This window comes from Protopterus annectens, chromosome 11.part0 (genome assembly GCF_019279795.1).
Source record: "Protopterus annectens isolate FY-2018-M chromosome 11.part0, PAN1.0, whole genome shotgun sequence".
NCBI classification, from domain to species: domain Eukaryota; kingdom Metazoa; phylum Chordata; order Ceratodontiformes; family Protopteridae; genus Protopterus; species Protopterus annectens.
The window spans coordinates 1,229,005,291-1,229,024,939 of NC_056745.1; the positions used below are offsets into that span (position 1 = coordinate 1,229,005,291).

Consider the following 19,649-nt stretch of genomic DNA (forward strand, 5'->3'; position numbering starts at 1 on the left):
GACTCATATGGTCTTAGTTACAAAGCCTATACATGAACATCATGAGACATTCTCTGTTTAACATTTAAGTCAGCAATTTGGTATCATGTCACTTCGAAGGAAATTGTCTTTGATCCCTGATTTGAAATCATTTATCCTTCTTGTGTTTCTTTCCTTCTAAGTATGTAAATGAGCCACATAATAATCCATAAAATGAATTTACATTTTTATGATACAGAAGGTCAGAGGGGTGACCCTGGGTAACACGCATTACAATATGTACTATGGGAGATGGAAGAAGGTACCACTGGAAAACAAGAGTTACATTATGCACTCCAGGAGGTTAGAAGTCAAGTCCCTGGACAGGAAACACTGCATTATAAACTAGAGGAGATTGGAGGGGGAGCCCCCACACACAACAAGCAAACTATTACACACTATAAGATGTTACAGGAGACTCCCTGGACAACAAGCATTATGTTATACACTACAGGAGCTTGAGGGACTCCTTGGCAAAAATCACCGCATTATATACACTAGAAGGATGCAGGTGGAGTCTCTGGACAACAAACACTGCATTATACACTGTAGGAGGTTGGAGGAGGAGGAGGAGTCTCTGGACAACAAGCATTGCATTTTAAACTACATGAAATTGGAGAGTGTCTTCCTGGACAACAAGCAGTGCATTATTCACTGTAGGAAGTTACAGTCGGACTCCCTGGGCAACAAGCATTGTGCTATATGCTGTAGGAGGTAGGAAGGGGACTGTCTGGACAGCATGCATTGCATTATCCACTACAGGAGGTTGGAGGGGGAGTCTCTGGACAACAGGCATTGCACTGTACATTGCAGGATACTGCAGGGGGAAGTTTCTGGACAACAAGCATTGCATTATACACTTCAGGAGGTTGGTAGGGGACTCTCTGGACAGCAAGCATTGCATTATAGGCTACAGGAGGTGGAACAACAAAAACTACATTATATGCTCTAAGAGTTGGAGGGAAAATCCAAGGACAACAAGCACTGCATTATGCAGTATAGGAGATTAGAGTGTGTGCTCCTGTACAGCAAGCATTGTCTTATACACTACAGGACATTATAGGGGGAGTCCCTGGACAACAAGCATTACATTAAACAGTATAGGAGGTTGGAGGGGAAGCCCTTGAACAACAAGCCTTGCAATACATAACAAAGGAGGCTGGAGTGGAGTCTCTGGACAGCATGCTTTGCATTATACACTTCAGAATGTTGGAAGATGTGACCCCACGCAACAAGCATAATGTTATACATAACAGGAGGTGGGAAAACGTACTCCTAGACAACAAGCTTTATATCATACATTACTGGAGAAGGAAGGATAATCACTGCCAAAAAAATATGCTTTATGATACAGAATGTGGGAGATGGTGCCCCTGGATAACAAGCCTTTTTTTTGTAATATTCAAGACAGGAGGGATGCTGCTGAATTACAAGCAGTACTTTACACATTAGAAGAGTTGAGAGAGGGACTAGCCAATGGGCATTATTATGAACTTTGAGAGAGGTGGGGGAATCTTAGCCAATTGACACTACTGTACATGAGCCTTGTGTAATGAAAGAGAAGAGGACAGTTAGACATGACTATACATGAGCATCCTGTTCTCCATATGCACTGTTTGTTGTGAGGTGACATCTTCATGATATGTTCAGGTCTGGTTGGATCTCATAATGTTGAATGTTTGTCAAAGGTAGTTTCATTGAGTATTGCTTCATCAAGTCTAAGAGATCAAAACTATTCCTTTATGAAAATATGAATATTTCAGTCCAAATGTTTTCTGAAGGATGGCACATATGTCGAACACTTGGCATTGCTGTCTCCTAACTCAGCTCTCCAGAACAGTTTCTGGTTAGACTGCCAACTGTGTGAAATTTGCATATTCTTTGTCTGTGAGGGGTTTTGATGGTTATTTCAGTTTCCTACTACACCTCAAGCATGTACTGTACATGAATTGGTCTTCTTCTCTTTCGGCTGCTCCTGTTAGGGGTCGCCACAGCGGATCATCTATTTCCATTTCTTCCTGTCTTCTGCATATTGCTCTTTCACACCAACCACCTGCATGTCCTCTCTCACCATGTCCATAAACCTTATCTTAGGCCTTCCTCTTTTCCTCTTACCTGGCAGCTCCATCCTTACATCCTTTTCCCAATATACCCAACATCCCTCTTCAGCACATGTCCAAACCAACGCAATCTCACCTCTCTGACTTTGTCTCCAAAGTGTCCAACCTGAGCTGACCCTCTAATATACTTATTCCTAATCCTGTCCATCCTTGTCACACTCAGTGCAAATCTTAACATCTTTAACTTTGCCACTTCCAGCTCTGACTCCTGCTTTTTTCAATGCCACTGTCTCCAACCCATACAACATAGCTGGTCTCACTAGCCTCTTGTAGACCTTCCCTTTCACTCTTACCAGTACCCGTCTGTCACAAATCACTCCTGACACTCTTCTCCACCCATTCCAGCTGCTTGTACTATCATCTTCACCTCTCTTCCACACTCACCATTACTCTGAACTGTTGATCCCAAGTACTTAAACTCATCCACCTTCGCCAACTCTACTTCATGAATCCTCACCATCCCTCTATCCTCCCTCTCATTCACACACACATATTCTGTCTTAGTCCTGCTGACCTTCATTCCTCTCCTCTCTAGAGCATATTTCCACCTCTCCAGGGTCTCCTCAACCTGGTCCCTACTCTCACTACAGATCACAATGTAATTTGCAAACATCATAGTCCATGGGGCCTCCTGTCTGATCTCATCTGTCAACCTGTCCATCACCATTGCAAATAAGAAAGGGCTCAGAGCTGATCCTTGATGTAATCCCACCTCCACCCTAAACGGATCTGTCCCTCCCACTGCAGAATTCACCACTGTCACACTACTCTTGTACATATCCTGTACCACTCTTACATACTTCTCTGCCACTCCTGACTTCCGCATGCAATACCACAACTCCTCTCTAGGCATCCTATCATATGTTTTCTCCAAGTCTACAAAGACACAATGCAACTCCTTCTGACCTTCTCTAAATTTCTCCATCAACAATCTCAGAGCAAACATCGCATCTGTAGTGCTGTACATGAATTGGTAATCCTCTAAATTATGCGTAGTGAGTGCGCCATGTGACAGTCAGTGTGGATGTCCATCTTGTGACAAACTGGTGTCACGCTCATGATGAGTTTCTCTGCCTTGTGTCCTACAAGTGCTATTATAAGATACAGCTCCCCCATGACTCTGTACTGCATTAAGCAGGTAACTGATGAGTGAATGAATGAATGAATGAATGAATGAATGAATGAATACATGTTTTCTGACAGTGGCAAAGTTCTACAACATCATTCATGCAGCAGACCCCTCTTCTCCCAGCATATTTGTTATAATATCTAAAGTAAAAACTTAATTAATGAATACAATTATATAAAATTAAAATAAATAAAACATGTAGTATGGTGCTCAGTGGTCATAGTGTCTAACTCACAACTCAGTGTGAGTTTGCCTGCTTTGCATGTTCTTCTCATGTGCCAGGTTTATCTTGGTAGCCCAAGTTCCACCATCCTCTTATAATGTGCTGCTTTACTGACTACATTAAACTTTGTATGTGTACTGTACAAACCAAACAACTGATAAAACAAAGGCAAGACATAGAGTTCCAAGTACCAAAAACACAGTTTAATGTTAGCACTTTCGTTCCCAAAATAGTTTAACTTCATCAGACAAATCACTCTCAGTATTCAGATGTTAAATACTCACAACCACCAATAAAAAAAAAAAAATCAAAAAGAAACATCCCAAAAACCACCACCCCACTACTATATTTAAAGACATAATACCAAACTTATATATGTATGTATACACAAAAAAAAAAAAAAAATATATATATATATAAATGCCCATCAAACATATAAACATATATACAATATATATATCTATATATATATATATATATATATATATATATATATATATATATATATATATATATACAAAAATACTAAATATTCCTACATCATCTAAAATCATCACATTCTTTCCATTTTTGTGTCATTGACCAAGTTTGTGAAGACATTAGAGGAGGACCTTGGGCACTTAAATGAGATGTGAAAGAGATGTCTTGGCAACTTAGACTGAATGCACATGCATTTCCTGGTCTTAATGACGACCTTTCTATTAAATGCATCTTGACATTGAAAACATTAGATAGATAAGGTGCATATATGTGTTTTTTTAATTTTAATATATATATATATATATATATATATATATATATATATATATATATATATGTAGGTCCCCTTCAGTAGATCGAATGTTTATAAGTTCGAACCACATATGGCCGAGACCATATGTTCGAACTTGTAAAAGTCCGATCTGACTGAATGGAGATCTCCGTACAGAGCAGAAAGGGAAGATTTCCCATTTCCACAATGTAGTGTGATCTCGGAGTTGGTATATTTAAGTAAGGGGGGTGTGGGGGTGCAGGTTTAGTTTTGTGTTTTTTGGTTTTATGTGGTTTTAAGCCAGTGTTCGAACTTTTAGGAGTTCGAACATATGGTCTTGGCCATGTGTGGTTCGAATTAGTGAAAGTTCAATCTACTGAAGTAGATCTATATATATATATATATATATATATATATATATATATATATATATATATATATTAGTTATAGGTGTTTGAAATTATTTTAATTTGTATTTTTCTAATAATTAGGTCCTATAGATGATTTTAGATGACTTAGGAATATTTAGTATTTTTGTATATAATATTTTTTATGTATGTTTGATGAGCTTTTATATATATATTTTTGTGTCATTCGCAAAAGAGCCTTACAAGGCTAGTTCACTTACCTGATTAACACATAAATAAATAAAATTCAGATTATCAACAATAAAATTGCCGCACAGTGGGAAAAGTGCAATTTTCCTGCTGCAGTAATTTCACTGCAGTGCAAATTCAGCAAGTTGGGAATGACAAAATGTGTTTTGCCGAATCTGACTGAAGCTGATACTGTGGTTTCCCAGAACACGTAACAGCAGACACAATTACATTAATGACACACTGCAACTTGGACATACAAATAGTACTACGTGATGAGATCCATGACTGATCTAGAATGCAGCTTGCTTCCTGCATTACATAGTGTGTTTTTTTACAGGAATCCCATCTCTACTTGACAAGTGCATAACACTTTAATTTTAAATACCAACCTCCCCAACTTGGACATACAGAACAAGCAGGTCTGCCCAGTTATGAAATACAAACAAATGCAGACAAATTTACTCTACTTTCTCAGTTACTCCTATTTCAGATATTCTTGGGGTAATTATTAGACTAACAGCTCTTGAAAAGAATCATCATAACATGTTCCACATGCCATTAATATGAAATAATAGACTTTAATATATGTTGCATTCTAGAGTGAGTTACATTAGAATTTTTACTATTAGTAAACCTGCCTCTGTGGAATTATTCACTGGACACTATTGTTACCCAAAATAAGTACTATACAAGTTGTATGTTTGGAAGGCTCTTTTTAATGCAGATAGAAAAAGAGACATAACACAGGCTGTGGACAATGGTCACACTAAACATGCTGTCTACCTGGACCTAGCAATTGCATTTGATAACATACCACATGATAGGATTATAAACAAGCTAATAAGCCTTAACCATAGGTCCCTATATGGTAAGATAGATTGCAATCTGGATCAAGGACAGGACGTATGTTGTCAGAGTTGGTGATGCCTTCTCAGATAAATAAAAAGGTGACTAGTGGTATTTACTAATGGTCAATAATGGTCCTCCTCCTTTTTTGGCATTTATTTCTCTGATCTCAATACTGACTATAGTGATCTCTGACTGATTACATTCACCAGTAATTGCTAGCTGGCACTATCATGTATTAACACAGGAAGAGAAAGACAGAAAAAAAACACAGATAAAGGGTTCAAACTAAATATTAAAAAAATGCAGTATCATCTCCTTTAAAAAAAAACAGCAAATTGTTACCAGCTAGTACATCAGTGACACCTCACTCTCCAGTGAGTCTGTCATCAGAGACCTGCATAGATGGTTACCTCTGCTTTGATCACCATGTGGCAACCATAGTCAAAAAGTCTTATATACCACATGTGTACGTCACTTCCAAAAAAAAAAAATGGCCAGGCAGGGGTTGACGGGAAGGAGCTGCTATTACTTGTTCTTTCGACACTGGGGGAAGGAGGAGGTCTGGGACTGAAGCACTGTTGACTCCTACAGGACTGTAGAGGTGGGAGTGAAAAGTAACACTATGGGTTAGACTAACAGTTACATAGTCAGGAAGCCAGTGCAGATTCTATGCATGGATGAATGCATGCACCACCTTAGGAAAGCAATTATTGTGGGAAACACAGCTGCTTTGGGAGACATTAGGCCACATGGGAATCAGGTACACCATATTGATATTAGCTCACTTTTGGCATCTGTCTGTTACCTCATAAGGGAACAGATGAGCATTGTGGCTCTCCTTACAATTGAGGACCCCCTAGTCTCATCTAGGGAATGAATGAACCACCTGTCACCCTGATGAGGAAAAAATGGGTCACTAAGCTTCTGATAGAAGAGCTTGATTGGCTGTGGAGATAAAGAGAAAATGTTCCATTTTAAGAAAGACTTTGAAACTGGCCATTACCAAAATCCAACATGATAGCTATGATATCAGATTAAAGACAAGGCTTTATTTAATAAAAAGGAGTGTGTCTCTTTACACTTGCTATAGGTGCATATGAATGCATGCTGATGGCAGTGAAACAAAAACTCAGCACCTATTGAAGGCATATAAATCCTGTGGCTGGTCCGATGCAACTTCCCTCTCTCAGCCTTGTACCATCCCTTCCTTGTTTAATCGCAAGCTACTCTGTAAAGTTAATACATTAACAAAAGTCAGATGATGAGGCTAGACAAATGACTAAAGAAACTGAATGAGATGGTATTCTTAGGTTCTTCATGAAAATTACACTCTCTGCCTGTCATGTTGGGCCTAAAACCAAACATGAATAATAGAACAGCTGTATCTGAGAGGAGGAAGTTCCATGTTTCTTGTTTTATCATAAGATCAGTGAAAATGTGCACTTTAAATATAACAAGTACAGCAAACACATACTATAATAAATCTTTAGGGAACGCACAATGTATTAAACACACAGCTGTGAACATGAGTTATAACAGAACCACTAATATCCTTCACAGATCTGAAGGTTAAATCTGAACTCAATAAGTGTTTAGGGGTCAGGAAAGCTTTAGCAAATTCTATTTTAGATAAGATTTGCTGCTTCACGAAACAAGGTATAGCAGAGGATACTTAAAATAGCCCAGTTGAGAAAATGGAATAGCAAAATGTATCAAACACCAGAGAAAAGGAAAGACCTAGTTCTATCACATCACATACTGAGGGAAACTGCCAGAAGATTTATGAGTGAACTGGCAACAGGAAGGTGCTCCAATAAAATGAACAGCTAGCCATACAGTATATCCTCTACAACCATTTAGTGCTAGCTTTTCATAACAAATATCTGACAACAATGCGTGTGTGTGCACAGATCTGTTATTGAATTGCAACACTGCAAACTGTATTATCTCCACTACTGCTTGCAGACCTGTAAGTCAAAGACGAATCTACACATTTTACACAGAACTGATCAGGCCAAGTTCTTCTATTTATGTGTATGTATGCATGTGTGTCTGTCTGTGTGTGTGTGTGTGTGTGTGTGTGTGTGTGTGTGTGTGTGTGTGTGTGTGTGTGTGTGTGTGTGTGTCCACAAGTATCTTACATGTAGCAAACAGCTATTATGCAGGTACATAATCTTCCTTTGCCTAGCAAAAAGCTGTCGACTTTTTGTGCTCCCCAACCTCACTTCTGATGTGATAATTTTCATCCAGGATAAGTTGCTGTACATTTTATCCATTTGGTGCCAGAATAGGCTTAGTTTCCCCTTCAACCCTAAATCAGATTATAGAGATAATTAGAGAATAAATTAATGAAATGAAATGATATCTTTCTACAAATTAATGTAACAAATTATTTTATATGTCAATACATATATTATAATTAACTGCACATTATACATATTACCTTTGTAGCTAGAAAACATATTATACCATTCTTAGATTCAACAGGTAGCATCCTCACTTTTGGTGGTGCAGGATTAAATGGCTAAAGATTCTAATCTCACACCAGGTTGTATGATTAATTTTCCAATACTGACACTGCAATGCACTACCATGGTGTTTGCACCCATCAGATGAGACAATAAACTAGGGTTTCCCCTGAAAAGAGGCATTTGGCCTAGTGGTACTAACTTGGTAAAAAAGTGTAAATAAATAGTTAGTAAACCTGTGACAGCCTTTCCCAGCTGTGCGTGTGTGTGTGTGTGTTTGTGTAAATCAAACCTCAAAGAGTGTATGTGTCAGCTACTATGGCAAGGACAGGAACCATTGTTTGGACAGAGAGGGTGCTTAGCCACTCAGCGGAGATGTCAAATCTATAGCTGTGCCAGTGGGGAGTCTTATTGGGGATCTGGACAAAGAAGGAGAAACCAGCCCCAGACTGACTGTGGTCTCTGTGTGCTCCTAATGGAAATTGCACTTGATGCAGAGAGCTGCATATGGAAATACTGTGTGTGTATCTGTTATCCTCCCAGTGATCATACCCCACTGGTGCCAGTGGTGAGGACTGAGGCTCCTTAATTACTGGTTGAGTGGTGGATCATCACATTATTGGTTGGCAGTGATGGGATATCCACATATTGAGATTCAGTGATGTGGATAGTGAAATCCTATAGCCTGAAAACAGTGGTCACTAAAGAAGGTGTTTGTACTCTCAATCAGCTGCACAGTAGATATTCAGAGTTTCATATCACAATAGTTTTATTTATTTTTTGTTAGCTTAGTTAGACAGGGAGAGCAGGCAAGGTTGCCAGCAGAGGATTATGGCAAGTTGACAATGGCCAATTGGCTGAGATGTGCAAGCCAAAGGACTGGTGCATGCCAACCTGACTAAAGTGGAAATGGGTGCAGCCTTAGTCACAGCTGCTTTACAGACTAGCAAACAGGAAGACAACTAGACTGGCCTTGGGGATGTACAACTCTCAGAAAATGTACAGTTCAACTTTGCCTCAGAGGACTTAAAAATCCGTCTGGAGTTAAAGAGGCTTGAACTGGAGGCCAAACGTTTGGAACTAGCATCAGCAGAGAGACTGCAGCAGGAGAAACAGATAGAATTAGAAGCAACATAGAGACTGACACATCTGGAAGATGAAGAAAATGAGAGGTAGAGGCAACATGAAAAGGAGATGCTGACTCTTCGCCAGGGTCATGGAGGTAACGGGAAAGGAGTAACCAAACCCCAGAAACAATAAAGGTCAGTAAATTTCTTCCACAATTTATAGAGGGTGATAATTCTGATAGTTTTTTTCATATGTTTGAAAAAGTATGTAAACAGTATAATGTTGACCAAGGGCTCTGGGTATGGTTCCTAATCCCCTTATTCCATGGTAAAGCTGTAACCGCTGTTTCTAAATTGTCTGATACTGACTGCTTAAGTTATAATACTGTTAAAAATTGTTTATTAGAGTGTTTTAGGTTAACACCTGAAGCTCACAGAAAAAAGTTTTGCAAGCATAGATGCAAGGCAGATGAAAGTGTGTGTGTGATTGTGTTGCTGAGTTAAGCACTTATTTTCATAGGTGGGTGAGTAGGTGTCAAGTCACCATTTTTGAAGGGCTAGCAGGCCTTTGGGTGAGGGAACAAGCCCTTAACACTTTGCCTGAGGGCATGAGAATCAGGCTGGTAGACAGAGAATGTAATACCACAGATGAGATGGGGAAAAAGAGAGACCTATACCTAGCAAGGAGGGCATCACTGCACAGGAAAGGGATACTCAGTGCTGCACATGGGTTTACGGGAACCCATGGTGGGCACCCTAAACCACCTCAAGAGAGTCCGACCGTAACAGGGGAAGCCACTAGTTGAGATACATCGCCAGGATCAAGGGTTAAATGTTTTCAGTGTAACCAGTGGGGCCATGTAGCATATAGATGTCCATGGAGGAAAGGTGGGGAACAAAAGGTGGGAGAGACATTAAGTGGAAATGACAGAATACCAGCAGTAAGTTGTCTGGAGACAACAAGGGTACGAAACTACACAAAGAGGTTATATCCTATCTTAGTAGATGGGAAACAGGCCACTGCAAAGAGAGACACAGCCTCGGATCTAATCATTGTGAAGCCTGCAGTGGTTAAAGAGGAGTACTACTTGCTTCTGCAGTCTATTCCAGTCAGAGGTTTAGGAGTGACCCCATTCCAAATACCTTTAGCTAGGGTTCACCTTGACTGGGAGGGTGGCAAAGGAAGCAAGCAAGTAGGTGTGTTTGAGGATATCCCTGCAGATGTCCTGATAGGGAATGATTTTGATAATATACTACCTTGTATGCATGCAGTTACACGCAGTCAGGCTTGGAGACAAGTGTGCAGATCTGGTAGCCTGGGGGGACCCAGACAGGCTGCACACTTTAATCCAGGACTAGGGAGATGGCTACTTCAGGGAGGGAGCTACCCTGTAGCAGTAAGACTGAAGGTGAGTCATAGCTGCTTGTGGGTAATAATGTTCCTTTGGACAGCATGACTGCAAGGGAAGAGGTGAATAGTAGTACACAGGCTGACAGTGATGCACAGCTGTCAGAGGGTACCAGACTTCTTGTGGAAGGGGAGCTGGGAAGGGTTACAAAGAGAAAGTTGAGACAGACTCAGCTCTCAATCCCTACATTACAAGGCTTGAGGTAGGTAGCCAGGGAGGCATCTGATTCTCAAAGAAAGGGAGCATCTGTGTACTGGGACAAAGGGTTACTGTATAGAGAGTGGATCCCTAATGGAGGGCTGGAGGGTGAAAGAATACAGCAGTCGTTAGTGCCAACAGTCTACATTCTGGCACTTCTAGTCACAGCCTATGATATTCCTTTTGCAGGTAATATGGGCATAAAGCATACCAAGAGAAGTATTATGCAGAACCTTTATTGGTGTGGGATTTCCAGGGAAGTAACAGGGTACTGCAGGACCTGTGAGCAGTGTGAAAAGGTAGGCAATGCAGGAGGCAAGGTCAAAGCTGCTTTGATGCCTTTGTCTGTGATTAAGGAGCCATTTCAGAGGGTAGCTATGGATAATGTGGGGCCTCTAAGTACCCCAAGTTCCACAGGGAAAAAGTGTATCCTAGTGGTAGTTGATTATGTTACCAGATATCCTGATGCAGTGGCCTTGTCCTCCATTAAGGCAGAAAAGGTGGCAAATGCTTTGTTAGAGATGTTTAGCAGGGTAGGTTTCCCACGAGAAGTACTGTCTGACAGAGGTGCCAATTTCATGTCAGACCTGCTATCTTGTCTGTGGAAGCACTGCGGGGTGAAGCACCTAAAGACCACACCCTACCATCCCCAGAGTAATGGTCTTGTTGAGAGGTTAAACTCTACACTAAAGATCATGTTATCAGCATTTGCAGACTAGTTTAAGAGGGAGTGGTAGAAATATTTGCCCCATCTGTTGTTTTCTTACAGAGAGGTGCCCCAGGAATCCACAGGTTTTTCTCCCTTTGAGTTCCTGCATCAGCATAGGGTGAGGGGACCTCTAGATCTGATTTGTGATGAGTGGGAGGGTGAGTGTGAATTCCACAAAGAGTCTGCTGTGGCATATGTCCTAAACCTCAGGACAAGGCTCAGGGAACTCATGGGGCAGGCCCAAGAGAATCTGGCAGAAGCCCAACAGCAGAAAAACGTCTGGTATGACCAGAATGCTCGAGCCTGAGAGTATGTATGTTGTGGGGCAGTAGGTTATGGTGCTCATTCTTGTCAGACTCAACAAGCAGCTTAGGAGGGGCACAATGATGTTAACTACATGGTAGAACTGCAAGGCAGGAGACAGGGGCACAACTTGTACCATGTTAACATGATGAAACCTTACCATGATAGAGAGGCTCTTGTGCTGAGTATTTGCAGTGGATGGCAGGAGTTGTCTGTGGGGGATCTTGTGACTGATCTCCTAAGGGAGGCTCAGACTGACACCTCAGTGAAAGGGGTAGCAATGTTTCAGCAGCTATCCCCTACCCAGGTTTGAGAAATACTTGCAATTTTACAGGTGTTTGGGAGCATGTTCACTAGTAAACCAGGCTGTACCCACCTAGTGCAGCACCATGTGGGTACAGGACCCTGAAAGCCTATCAAGCAGGCCCTTTATAGGGTGCCTGAGAGAGTCAAACAGACTCTGAGGGAGAAGATACAGGAAATGTTCGAACTGGGGGTAAACCAGGAGTACAGCAGTCCCTGGGCCTCCTCAGTGCTGCTGGTACCAAAGAAGGACGGCAGCACCAGGTTCTGTGTGGACTACAGGTAATTAAATAGTAACACAGAGTCAGATGCTTACCACATGCCTAGGACAGCTGAAGCCCTAGAACAGCTGGGTGGGTCTAAGTATCTTACCGCTATTGCTCTTACCGAGGGCTACTGGAAGGTGCCCTGGACTCCCAATGCCAGAGAGAGAGGTCAGCCTTTGTGACTCTTTTCAGCTTGTATGAGTTCATGAAGATGCCGTATAGGATGAAAAATGCCCTAGTGACTTTTCAGAGGTTGGTAGATCATATCCGAGCAGGAGCAGAAGATTTTGTCCTTGCATACCTGGATGATATTGCCATCTACAGCCATTCCTGGCAAGAACACCTTCAGCATGTCAGAGAAATGCTGAACAGACTACAGACGGCAGGGTTGACCATTATGCTCAGTAAGCGTCAGGTGGGTTTGGCAGAGGTCTCCTATCTGAGACATAGAGTGTGGAGTGGTAAGGTCAGACCAGAACCTGCCAAAGTGGAAGCCATTCAGGCATGGCCTGACCCTATTACCAAAAAGCAGATGAGGGCATTCATAGTGACAGCAGGGTACTACAGAAAGTTTGTCCCCAATTATAGTACCAAAGCTGCTCCCCTCACAGACCTAACAAAGAAAAACAGGCCAGATAAGGTAGTACAGACACCAGCATGGGAGCAGGCATCCCAGAAGCTTAAATGAGCTCTGGGAGGACCCCTGCATTAGCCAGTCCAAATTACAGCAAATAACTTGTTGTGCAGGTGGATGCTTCAAACCATGGGGTTAGAGCTGTACTTAGCCTGGTTTCCTCAGAGGGAGAAGAGCACCCAGTGATATATCTCAGTTCTAGGCTCCAACCAAAGGAGGAATGCTATTTAGCTGTAGAAATGGAATGCCTAGCCATAGTGTGGGCACTGCAGAAACTTCAGCATTATCTGTATGGAAGGAAATTCACTGTAGTTACAGACTACTATCCCTTAACATAGCTACATCAAGCCAGCCAACAAAACGCCAAGCTACTAAGGTTGAGCCTAGGGTTGCAGGCATATGATATGACAGTGCAGAACCACAGTGGGGTTAGCAATTCCAATGCAGATGGGATCTCAAGAGAGGGTATGGGGTAATGTATTCCCAGGTAAGCTCATCCCTCTCAAACAAAATTTCTCAAGGGTCAGTTAAAAAACTAGCTTGAGTCTTTGAGGGGGAAGAAGTGTGACAAAGGGAGATATGCCAGCACAACTATCTGGAATTTTGTAAATAATTATATGTCATTTTAATATCAACATGATTTATATAAGATGCTTGTGTTACAACTGCATTAGAACTGTATGGCATGTGCATATCCGACTGGTCTGTACAGACACGTATGTTAAAAAGATATTTTATAGAGTGCTTGTGCTTAAAATGTAACCACAGTGTGCCCTGCTGGAAGAGAACAGAAATACACATGCACTACTGTAACTGTTTAAATGTTTATATTTTAACAGTGGAAACTGAAATACAGGAGGTTAACTTCAGAAAAATAGCTGAAATTAAATTGTTATTGTATAGGCTTGGCTAGAGACATGATGAGCGTACTAGGGAGCTTTCTGAATTGTCTTCAGAGTGAACTAATTACTACATTTGAAAGTATGAAGGAATGCAATTGTTTTATGACTTTCAGCATCTGCCAAAGATCTGGTCTATGTATTTTCACAGGTAGATGATAAATACTGCCAAGCTTCCAGAAGTGGAAGTTTCACATTGGATAGATTCAGATGACAAGAAATGGTGTCATTCTGTAAGCCATCCCAGCAGTAATATTTCAGGAGTATCTTAGTGAGACAGAGCATTCTGTATTCTGTCGTGGATCTGACAAGAACCATTCACCACACATCTTCCTTGCTCTGATGAAGTAGGTTACTAAGGTATAGTATAATTCTCTTAGAGATCATTAGGAATATAGCAAAGCTTAGTTTAGATATTTTCTTTATTTCAGACTGTCCTGCAATGTTGGTTTAAATATTTCCTGTGATTTTGAACTTTGATGTCACTGAAAATATACTGAGTATTTTCTTGTTCTTTGATTATTTATTATTAAATATATTCAAACCTTTAACTGTGGCTGATCTGTCTAGAGATATTTAAGTTTTGAGAGTGCTTTCATATTTATTTGGTGACACTGTGTGGGCCACTCCTAATAGCCTTGCTCTTGGTTCAAACTACCATTTGTATTAATATTAATATTACACAGCAAGATTGGGCACCCTTTGTTAAGATCCTTAAAGTAACTGATAAGGAGTAGGCTGTTGGCAGTGATAACTACCTTATAGTCTGGGCAAAAGGGGGCATAGCTAGCAAACCTGTGCCAGCCTTTCCCATGTGTGTGTGAGTGTGTGTGTAAATCAAACCTCAAAGAGTGTGTGTGTGTGTGTGTGTGTGTGTGTGTGTGTGTGTGTGTGTGTGTGTGTGTGTGTGTCAGCTACTTGGGCAGGGACATGAAGCACTGGTTGGATAGAGAGGGTGCTGGAAGTCCTGGCTTGGCCACTCAGCTGAGATCTCAACTCTATAGCTATGCCAGTGTCTCTGTGTGCTCTTAAGGGAAATCCCAGTGAACATCACCCACTGGTACCAGTAGTGAGGATTGAGACTTCTTCATTACTGGTCCAGTGGTGGGTCTTTACATCAAGCATTTCCAATACAATTGTGACTTAGCACGGAATTTTACTCTGAGCATAAACTGTTTTGGAATTAAGGTCTAGATGCTGCTGAATGTTAGTTGGACACATTTTAATTTAGTTAAAATGAAACAATGCAAGTAAACAAACAGTATAACACATAAGGAGTTTAAAGAGGAAAACATCAAGATTATATTGGGAATGAATGATCATAAGGTACTGAAGTATTAGTTTTTGTTCATGTATCTGTGGATAAAAACGTTTCATTGGATCAGTAAGATTAACTGATTGCTAGATAAATAAAAGAAACAGCAAATGCTTCAGAACTTAGTTTTCACGACGTGACTGTAAAACCAGTATTTCTAGTAAATGTAGAACCCTGCTAGAACAAAACGAGCTACCTGCTACAGTGGCCCTGATTCTACCTGCTTGGGGTGCATTACAGACAAATATAATGCCTCACAGAGTACACAATGAATGAAAACAATGCTGCTGTTGTGACCTAGGCTTACTCAGCAAACAAGTAGGCATGCAGTAGAAAAGGCAGCAGCAGCAGTCAGGAGTCAACTAAAACTAAAGGTTTTGATGAAGACAATTCCAGTAGATTTATTTCCTCACTGCACATCCAATAGCTTTCAAAGAACCATTTGTAGAGAACATTTTTCTCAGCAACTATCTGGTCTGGGATACCTTTGATTTACAGATACTGCTTTCATTTTTTTAAAAGAGAGGTATTGCTGAACCTGGTGCTGGCAAATTATCAGATTAAGCTTAGTCATATAATATCCATTCCGAGAAGTAACTAAATAAACAGAAGAAAGCTTGAATTGAGGAGCTTTCTTGGTCATTAAGGATGTTATCTTTATGCATAGCTAACCCACATTTATTTATGTGTCTCAATTCCTAAAGTGAAAAACCAAATAATTTGTCAGCAATGCATTTTGTCAACAATATGATAATAGAATAAAATAGCATAAAAGTAAATGCACAGCAATTGCTAGATACCTTGACTTTAAGGACTACTTCTTTAAGTAGTCACAGATATGTCTTACTATCTATGTTTGTTATTATGAAATATCTTTTCATTCAAAAACTGGAAAGTAGAGCTGAGAGATTTGAGAAGAAAAGGCTTCAGATCATTACAGCTTGATAACCAACAGATACTTAGTTCCTTATTTCAGCCATCAGATATGCTTTAATACAGTTTCATTTTTTAAATTATGCATTGTCTTTTAGGAGATACAATCACTGAAAGTTTAAGTGTTTTTCTATTTCAAATGTTTGCTTTCACAAGCATTTGAGAACTGTTTAAAGACCCCTCCAAAGGTTTATAAAGGAGTAAAGAACTTTAAAGATTACACACAGGACAGTCATCAAGTCCAGTGGAAAATGAATAGCACCAGTTATATAAAGAAGCTGTTCTTATAACAAACCGAGCTGAACAGACTATAGCCTTACAATAAATAGTCATTATAGTAACTAGATAATCAAGTGGTCAAAGTTAATGACTAATCAGCTTTAGGCAATACAGCTGGTAAAGAAGGTAAAGACCAATATGTTAAATCATACACTGTTCTGTTCCCACTTTCATTGTGTTCACTGCATAGAGAACTTAAATCCCACAACATCCAAGCATTACACAGTCTGACAGCCTGGCATTGCTGTAGTATAGCTGAAGGTAACATTTACTTGGTATGTGTAAGGACAGGAATGAAATGTTGGTCAGCAGACTTAAAAGATGTTGGCAAGGATTTTGGAATTGTACACCAACTTTCAGACTGTTACATTGCCAACAGGGAAGTACCAGAAATTGTTGATTTGTGCAGCAAAACCTTTGATACTATCTCTGCCACCCATATAAGTACATTGTTTTAAGTTACACATATCAGATATAGAATTAAAAATGCAACACATGCACTAGCTAGTTTTATTTTGAGAGCTAGAAATATTAACGTCTGTCACCCTGTCCTAGATATTTTTTATCATTTACTTGCATCTTTTTTAATTTTATTTATGTTTTAAGTTGGTATATTGTGTATCTTTGCCTTAAGCACAATGTTGTCCTCTTAGATCTTAATTTGTTCACAATGATGTATGGGTACATGCCTGGTGTGACTCAGGAATGGACTACCAAGTTACATTCTAAAATTGACATATTTGTCCTTAATGAATTTTATCTACTTCTGGGAAAAAATGTTGAAAACCTTGAAATGCATGCTGGTAAGTGACAGTATTAGTAATATTTTGCTCCACAATAGCTTATTTCCATTTTCTAAAGTCATAGTGCATAATTTTAAACAGTCCATTTTATTTTTAACAGCTCAAAAGTAATGTACAGACATCATTTACAAGCTACGAGGCCTCTACCTTGCTCCTATTAACCACTGTGTAAAAAAAAAATAATAAAATAAAAAATAATTTACTTAAATTGCAATTTCATTCTGGAGGTAGAAGGAACAGAAATACAGAGGGTGAAATTAAAATACAAATATTTCTGAATAAAATGCATCTGAAAACAATGAGGCAGAGTAGGCCTTTTTCAGAAAAAGAAAAAGTCCCTAAGTCTTCCTTCATACCATGGAAAAGTCATTGAGCATCCTCTAAATACCAAAAACATGTTTTGGATCTCATTATACAAAACCGTAGATGCTGACTACAGCTGTTGCACACTAAAGTGTGCAAACGTGCACACATACCCCCCCACCCCACCCACCACCACCACCACACACACTGTCTCTCAAAATAACTGAAGTTTTAGTATTTTACTGTTAGGAAAAAAACAAAAAGTGTAGGCACCAGATGAAGGCACTGTTTTAATCAAACAAATAAGGGCGCTGGTTGTAAATTGATTGGCATGATAATGCTTATTTGTTTGACTAAAACAGTGACTTCATCTGATGGCTGCACTTTTGTATTTTTATAGTATTTTTTTAGTGTGGTTTCAGTTCTTGTTGAGTATTTTACTACTGCATTATTGCTTTGCAGTCAGTATATGATTTCATACATTCTTTTACTATTGTCCTTCCCACATAAAGTAACAGTGAAGAGGTAGTATTTAAGTATATAAACTTTACAGAACTGCTTTAGTTGGCCTCACCCTCTGAGGAAAAAAAATAGTTAAAAGCAAGCCTTGTTCACTGAGAATTAAGAACTGAAGAACAGCTATCTCGGTCAGAGAATGGCACAAAGCAGAATGACTGCAGCTGAAAAACGCATATCTGAATTTCCAAGGCAGATATCCCTATAACTTTTGCTGTATGGTTCTGATGCTTCTACTATGTGTAGAAAATATACAGACTGCCGAGGAGTGGAATCCTAAAAAATATCTGAAAAAACACTTTTGTAAGTATGTTTTATTTTGCATTTCATTAGCTCCACAGAAGAACATTCCACTGCATTTTCAGTAATTTAAGTTTAAGAATAGGCTTACATCTACCGGGTCTCTCTCTTTTATGAAACCCTTGCAGGCAGTTTAAAATTATATTCCAAGCCACTGGTTTCATTTTAGCACCAACATATTAATGTACTTAACTGAGAGAAAGTGGAAAAGTTGGCTTATCCATTATGTCACTAAAGAAAAAGGCTGCTTCAACAGATCTGCAGAATTAACACTAAACTTTGCATTTGGCCATATTTTTCTCTTAGTGTTCAGTATAAATTAAATAAACTAAGGTACAAAGCAGAGGGTAGGGATATAGTCACCTCCTGAGCTTTTCTAATACACAAAACCATATACACATTAAGCAGTGATAGGGGAATGTCATCTTATAATTGGAGAAATTTCCAAAAATTATAATTTTCAGATCAAACTTTTCTTTTTAAAAGTTAAATTAGGATGGAGTGTTTGAAAAATATGAAGTCTATATTATATTGCATAGAGTGTCTGCTAAATTTAGCAAGCTGCCTTGTGATTGGAAAGGCCTGAATGGTTCCATAATGGGACAGAGGTTCCCCCAATGAGGTTAAGTGGTTAAACTGCTAGTACAATGTCCTTTGATGCTGCAAGCTGTGCTCCCACACCAGGTGCCTGAATTTATTTTCATTACTACACTATCATTTATTTGAGTTTGTGGTAACTTGACTAGTGTTGAAGATCCACAGCATTTACAGTTGGGAAATAATTTATTATTAAAACAAACATATTTAAACATACTTAAATATTTACTTATTTACAGCACACTCATGTTAAATTAAGAAAAAAGTGAATGATTCAACCAGTCTTTTCTGCCACATCCAAAATGTGATCTTTTTCAACACTTTGCTTACTTGTCAGTGCTTGTTGTTGAACAATTCTTGATAATGTTCTTTTGTCAGAAGCCATAAAGGTGAGGTAAGAGTTCTAACCACTTTTTATTTTCCAGGTTAGACCCACTAGGTCAGTTGACTCTTTTCAAGGGATACTTGAGATGATATTCACACTGATTAGGGAAATTTGGACAGGGCACCAGGGAAATTCCATAATCTTTTTTATTTTGAGTTAGTATTCATACCAATTAGGGGAAATTTGGTCAGGGCACCAGGCAAATTCTATTTTAAGTGCCATAGGGCCTTTTTTATCGGGTCTATATTACAACGTCAAACTCACAGGAGTTTG

General features: G+C 39.5%; 1 protein-coding gene across 5 annotated transcripts in view; it reads right to left on the reverse strand.

Annotated features, from left to right (window-relative positions):
- The window catches only part of SHANK3 (SH3 and multiple ankyrin repeat domains 3), a 7,266,504-nt gene that overhangs the window by 4,018,824 nt on the left and 3,228,031 nt on the right, over positions 1–19,649 (reverse strand). The window lies entirely within an intron of this gene.